The following is a 7,500-nucleotide window of genomic DNA, read 5'->3' as shown; positions in this document are numbered from 1 at the left end:
TTAGCAGCTACATCCCCAACCTATCTGAAATAGTGGATTTCCTTTCCATATTTAATTAGAGTAGGGAAACCAGACGGGCAATCGCTATCATTCAAAATATACCAGTGAAAACAAAGTTTTGCAGTGACAACATTTTCCCTTGTGTTTTTGCCTGTTTATAGTTTAACATGCCATTGGACTATAAACATCTGTAACACTTGACTTCAACAGCATCAGATGTTGTCACTTCTTGTAATCACTAACTTAGGCTACTACTACTCTGAATGTCCATAGCAGGTCCTCTGACAAAAAGGACATGGTGCAATTTCCAAGAGAATAACGAATGTAGATAATCTAGTCTAGTTGATCTCGGTTCTGGAAAGGATTAAGGAGCAACAAACCTCACTTACCTGTCTTCCCATTACTGTGTAAATTAGCCAGTACATTTGCCTAATCATCATCATAATCAAGACTCTAATCAAGTAGCAAGCGCTGACCACACTCTTTATTGACCAACAGTGGAGAAGCGTAGGCCATGTTATTACCCCCAGTGTGATTTCATTCACGCTGACAACCCTCACAGCGTTCTTTTCCTCTCCAACCATTCTGTTGTTTGTCTTCTTCTTAAGGAGCCTCTTTGGCCTAATTAATCACAGTCATACCGTCTTTTTTTGGACCGGGTGTATGATTACCCGGTGAGGATCAAATTGGAACATCGTGGCCTTCCCGCAGGTGAAAATGAATCACGATGACGCCACACCCGTATCAAACGGCGGCTAATGGTTGGCTGTTTCGGGGAGGGCGCCCCATGGCTGTTTGTTCGCGGTGTCTGCTGCGGAGAACACGACTATATGTTCAATAGCGGAGAGGCTGGGGAGCCCAAACACACGACTCAGACAAGATGCTGTGACAGTATGTTTATTTGCTAGGGATGAGCAGAGGCTGGTTGATGCCGAAGGCCTGGTGTTGAAACCAGGACCGGCGGCGTGGAGAAACAGCGAGCGGTAGTGAGGTGTGCGGAGGTAGACTGTCAGGCGATCGGGGCGATTGAGTGAGTGAGAAGCCGGAGTATATAAGCAAGAAGGGTTGGTTGAAGATGAACCTTCAGGTGTGGGCGGGTTGAGGTGGAGAAGGAGGAGTCCGGAGAAGCTGGAGTCCGCTAGCTCCGCCCACAACAACACACACAGGGCGATCCTAGTTCCCGCCAGGATCCACGGCGGGACGCCGTAACAGAGGAATGGAACACCACTCCTCCCAATCAGGAGTGAGTAATCTCGTCAACGGATGTGCCATACTGAGCATCGCTGTTGTTCGACTGAGCCCAAATCAACAATCATGGTAGCGTTGCATGGTCTACACATGGCCGGTGTGTGTGACTAGTAGTAGATTGATCTGCTGACCATCAATATGTTGTCCCCTTCTGTGGATTCAATAACCTGTCGATTGCGTTGATATGAAGGATCAATTCAACTGTAAAGGAGTTCCAGGATCTGCGTTGTGGTGAGTTTGATGAAGGGCTTTCTTCGAGTTTCTCCTTGTTCGTCACCCTCAAATATACATGCAGGCCTGCGCACCCATACACAGCCACAAATGCAGGTACACACACGCACACACAACTGGAACACCTATGTGAAAGCGTCTTCACCTTAGCCTCCTTTTTATCCATAGCCTCGTTCTTGTCGTCCTTCTCAACGTCCTCACCGCCACCTTCCTTCTCATTTCCATCCTCTTGCCCTCCTTCTCCCCTCTTGCCCTCTCACTCCCCCTCTTGCCCTCTCACTCCCCTTTCCCATTCTCCTCCCTTCCTTCATGCCCATGCCTCTTGTCATACTTTACCCTCCTCCTTCCTTTTAGCTTTTCATATTCTTATTCCTTATCCTCCACCTCCTACTTCAGTACTTATCTTTCTCCTTACGTTTCTACTCCTCCTCTGCCTAATCCTTCTTTTACTCTTTTCCTCCTGTTTCTTTTTTCTTCACTTTCTGTCATTTTCCTTTGTCCAATTATTCAAATCCCCTTCCTTGTTCTCCTCTACTTAATGTTACTCCTCTTTCCACTTCTTTTCTCACCAATTGTCAGTTTCATCCTCAATCCTCCTCCAAAGTTCTCCATCCTTCCTCTCTTTCCATACTTCATCGTCCTCGTCCTCTCTTGCCCCCTCCTCCTCCCTCTCCTCCTCCGGTCCATTCACCTCCCCCTCTTAAGGACTCAATCGGGTTGTGCGAGGAGTTTGCCAACCAGCTCCATCCTTCTCCTCGTACCCCTGTCTCCTCCTCTTATCCGCCTTCCTATGCTACTACATGAGTTCTCCCATCATCATCATCCCTCTTCTGGTCATTCTCCTCCCTTCATCTCACAAAGTTCTCCTCTTCCTTCTTCCAGCCATAGTGGGTCCCCCTTATTGTCTTCTCCATACTCTTGGTTGGTGGAGGGCGGAACGTGAATAGGTGGGAGGTGGACTGCTCTATTCCAGAAGGCTCAGAGGTTGGAGGTATCTAGGGTGGATGAAAACACCAGACGGGCGTGGCCGCTGTGTGCCAAGTGTTTAAGACCCGGCACCACGACACGCGGTACTTGTCCTAGAACAAGGGGTTGATTCATTTTCGACTTTGCAATCAATCGGGAGAATGACTCACCAAATCAGTGAAAAAATAAAAGATATTCATGATATTCATGTTCAACAGTTTATGACAATCAGGTATGATTTCAGCACTAACATCAGAAGACGGAAATAAATCTATCTCCCCTCTTGAAGTGGAAGGTTAGCTGTGTAGTGTGCTTGTGTTTGTGTGCGTGAGTTACGAGTGTTTGTTGTGTGTATCCGTGTGTGTGTGTGTGTGTCTGTTTGGGTGCATGATTGTGTGTGTGCAAGTCTGAGTGTGTGTCCTGTGTGTGTGTTTCTCTGTGTGTGTGAGTGAGACTGTGTGAATGTGTGTGCGTGTGAGTAAGAGTGTGGTGTGTGTGTTTGTATCTGTGTATGTGTGTGTGTGCCCGCCCTCTGGCTGCATGAGAGGCATAGGGCTTAGCTTGTGAAAAAAGGCACAGCAAGACGAAAGAGAGAGAGAGAGAGGAGAGAGAGAGAGAGAGAGAGAGAGAGAGAGAGAGAGAGAGAGAGAGACAGAGAGAGACAGAGGGGCCGATGGAGTCCTTAATAATGTGCAGATCCAGTGGTGCAGAGCTTGCTGGGTGAATCAATACAGCGTGTTGAAAGTCTCCAGCATGGCGGAAATTGAAGAGCCATTTGAATTGAAGGAGCCACATTAAGGCTACGTCTCCTCTGTCTCCTGCGGGGCCCAGCTCTCTGACGGAGGTAGCCTCGGTCTCTATTGTGAAAGTCTAATAATCAACACAATGGAATTATAGCCCCCTGCGGTACATTTATGTGGCAGGACAGAGAGAGGCCGGATGAAAGAGACATATAGAGAGAGTGAGAAAGAGACATGAATACCACCGAGTCGATTCCAATGCGTGACAAATCCTACGGCCTGGCACCTCCCTGTTTATTGGATATAGGCTGCACCTCCTGAGGATTGTCGGCTGAGAGAGCAGGGGGTCTTTGCAGACAGGTAAGCATAGATCTGGAGTAGAAAGTAGTAAACATAAATAGAGCTGCAAGCGTCAATTGTTGGGTTTCAACCCAACATATGTGGCTCATGATCTGAACCAATTGCATATCGGCTTAAGCCCAGGGCCCCCCCATGGCTCAGCCTCATTAGCAGGTCACACACACCTGTTGAGCCCTCAAGGAACCGGGTATACATGATCCAAACTGACCTCTGGGGAACATGATCCTCTGTCTCCCACACAGGGTACAAAGCTATTTTTAAAGTAGCTGATAATCGCACTGATTATCGAGGTCGTATTGCCTCATAACCCTTCAATTGCTAGTCAGGGGCGTTTTCTTGGTTTGGAAACAATCCAAACATGAGTCCACTACATCTGGGTTGGACTCAAGAGGTTGTAGGGGGCGTTTATTTTTTTTCCCCACACTTTAAAGCATGATTTTCAAGCAATTAGAGAGAGATGCCACACCTCACACAACGTCCTTGGATTACATGATCACTTGATTAGGTTGCGTACTCGCATGATTACCTTCATGAGCACTTGCATGATTGGCGCTAGTATGCACCTACACGTTCAAATCATCAACCTTATGTCACGTCCTCTCACTCTCGTGGGCTCTCAACCTCCCTCTTAACCAAACTCTCTCCCTCTCGTTGCCTTGCTCCATGACTAATCCTGGCTCTGCAGGCTGCAACACATCACCCCTGCTGCCTCTGGCTCTGCGACCGTCTGGAAAACCATTAAATAAACATCATGAGATTCTAATATCTAATGAACATTTAATATCTTTCACATTGTTTCCTTTAAAATGCTCATGTGGCTTTGAGATAGATGCGATTGTGAGGAATTTAACACAGAAACAAGTGCAATTTTTCGCAGTCTCGATAATCAAATTGCCCCCCCCCCCAACCCCCCATTCTGTTATTCATAGAATCATAACGAGATAATAAACTGCAGGCGATTGGTTTACATAACTCAGTGACGACGGGACTTGATTGCAAAGGTCTTTTTTTATTTTTTTCCATTGTGTTCAAAGTATGCTCCACAGGGGGGTCATCTAAGAAGCATGGACACACGATACACACACAGTTCACAACCATAGCTCCGAACAACTTCAGGTGGGTGATTTCTCTTCATCTTGGTTGGATAACGGGGGATGGAGGGGGTCAGGGGGAGGGGAGGAGGGGGGGAGAGGATGGAAACCAGTCTGCAGTTTCCACAAGTGATTAAGACTGCTCTCGCACATCAACATCTTTTTTTATTGTTCCTCATCAAACACTTTTTCGTGACACTGACAATCTGCACATAAAAATTATCTTCATATATATATATATTTATATTCATTATATATATATATATATATATATATTTATTTAGAGAGGAGAGAATTTATGATTCTTGTATCCACAATTAATTCAAGAGATATTTTTTTAGCTCACTGGATATTGGACAGGGGGTTAGAGGGGTCATAAGAGGTTGAGTGCCTAGCTGGGACACATTGGTTTTTTTACAGGAAGGTGCGCGCACGTACACCCCGACGGAGGCGCACGGAAGTGCACACACATCCCCACCGACGCACACGACACACCACACACCACACACCACCACACACACCAAACTATACACATGCATGCATAGATACCCTCGCTCTAGCTTTCGTGTGCACACATAGGCCACATGGACGTGTGGCGTCCCACACGCGTGCACACACTCACATACACACACGCCACAACACGCGCACACAGGCACAAACAAACACTCACACACTCGCAATCAAACACAGGTGCGTTCAACTAACACAGAGAGGCAGGTCCTGTACATTTATCGGAGGCGATTGTCCCCCCAAAGCTTGACTTTTAAGCACATACCGGATCTTTTAAAAAAACACAAGAAAAAAACCAACCCAACCACCGGAACCGAAACCAAAAGACAGTCAGAAACCAGAGAGGGGAGCCTTCTGCACTCGTGGGTCCGGAAACCTTCCACAGAAGTCCCCTTATTTTTTATCAGCATATTTTTAACCACTCCTCTAAGGCTCCTCATGTATTGTGCCACATGTTTGGCACGTCAACTCGTTCGACGTGGCTCTCTGCTCTCGTAGGATTCTCTCTATCTCTACACTGTACAGTGCATTGTACGACGACGATGAAGATGGCAATGGCGTTGGTGGTGGTGTTGGTTGGGTTGGTGGTTTTTCTGACTGACCGTTCTGCGGCAGTCATGACGGGTAAATGAACCGGGTGTCCTCAAATTAAAAAAATACTGAAGAAACCCGCGACGTACTTTCAACCTTTTGATGAGAAAAAATAAAAGCACTTCCTGGACAGTGGACAGTCTTTTAGACTCTTGGAAACGAGACCACAATGTAAGTCACTTCATGAGGAAAGGAAAAGGACTTTCTGCAGGACTTTCTACCACTGCCTGCCATCCGGGACGGAACGTGAAGTGTCTCTTGACGTACGTACACACATCAGGGTGAGAGAGGGTTGACACTATTCTCTGCCTGGTTCATCTCCTCCGCGTTGTTGATGTATAATCTTGTATACAACTTATATAAAAAAATCACAATGGTGAAATCCTCAGGGTCCATCCGACAATAAATGTAATATTACACACTCTGAAATGTTCACACAAAAATGCCGCAAAGCCGGGTTGTTATTTTTTTCATATAAAGAAGGAACAAATAAGAAGCCCTCTAGAAAAATGAGCAACAGAACCCTGAAAATATGTTATGTTGACCGCCTTGAAGATGACACCCTGTGAAGAAAGATCCAGCAAAAAAATTTAGCCTTTGGTGGCTGCAAAATCGGTTTTGGAAAAAAAAGGAAAATGCAATACAATCCTTTGTCTGCAGGGGTGGCCTGTTCGCCAGCAAATCTGCCTCAATTTCCTGATATGCTCTCATCTCAGGAAAAACCTGTGCTTTAATTCGTCCCTGACCTTCTGGAAGGCTTCTGAGGCTGGCCCCTACCCTCACTCGTTTTATCTTTCTCCTTCCATTTCGTCCATCTACTACCTGCCCCTTCCTACCCCTTCCTGCGACCAAAAAAAAGATCATGCCCCTTCCCACACAAAGTGACTGCTCTCCCTCTCCCTCTCTCTCTCTCTCATCTCAATATTTTGTGATCCCATCTCCCTTCTGCCCTGAGGGAGTCACTCCCTCTCTCCCTCCCTCTCTCTCTGTCTCTCTCTCGCTGTCTCTCTCCCTATGCTGTCCACCCCCTCCCTCTCTCTCTGTGTGCTTCCCCTCTCTCTCTCTCTCCCTCTCTCTCTGTTTCCTTCTCTACTACTATATCCTTTTCTATAAACGACTCTTTCATATCTTTCAGGAGCTTCTTATAATCCATTTCCTGGGCTAATGGAACTATTTGGGAAGAGATGAAATAAAATAAAACTAAAACATGTTGGCATGCACATGCACAGTTTCTCTGTCTCCTTTTTTTCTAAGTTTCTCTATCCCCCCCTACTATGGATCCTCCTGCTGCCATTGGCTGCATCTCTCTCTCTCTCTCTCTCTGTAAAGCACGCTGGCCTCAGTCGTCCCCCACCATCGTAATTCTGTGCTGCTGTTGACCAAGACCCTCAAGAACTGAAACAAAAAAACACCCTTTAACTCCTGTCTGCCTGACACACACACGCACACCCCTCCCCCCGCCCCTCCCCCCTTCCCCTATCCCCTTTCACCCCCCTCCCTCTCCCACTTCCCCCCCCCCCCCCCCCCCCCCCTTCCACGAGGGCCCCCCCCCGGCCCGACCTCAGACCCAGGAGTCGGGGGAGGCCGGGTAGTGGCTGGTCTCGTAGTTCAGTTCGCTGTACGGCCGCGACGCCGAATAGAAGTCCACGTAGTTGCCGGTGGACTTGAGGCCCAGGTGCATGCGCAGGTCCTCCCGGGGGTCCCGCGGGGGTCCGCTGGCGCGGCGGCGGCGGCCCCCGGGGGCGGCAGGGGCTGCTGCTGCT

The sequence above is a fragment of the Gadus morhua genome, chromosome 23, assembly GCF_902167405.1.
Source record: "Gadus morhua chromosome 23, gadMor3.0, whole genome shotgun sequence".
Lineage (NCBI taxonomy): Eukaryota > Metazoa > Chordata > Actinopteri > Gadiformes > Gadidae > Gadus > Gadus morhua.
The sequence above is the reverse complement of the archived record's forward strand: the minus strand, read 5'-3'. Positions refer to the sequence as shown.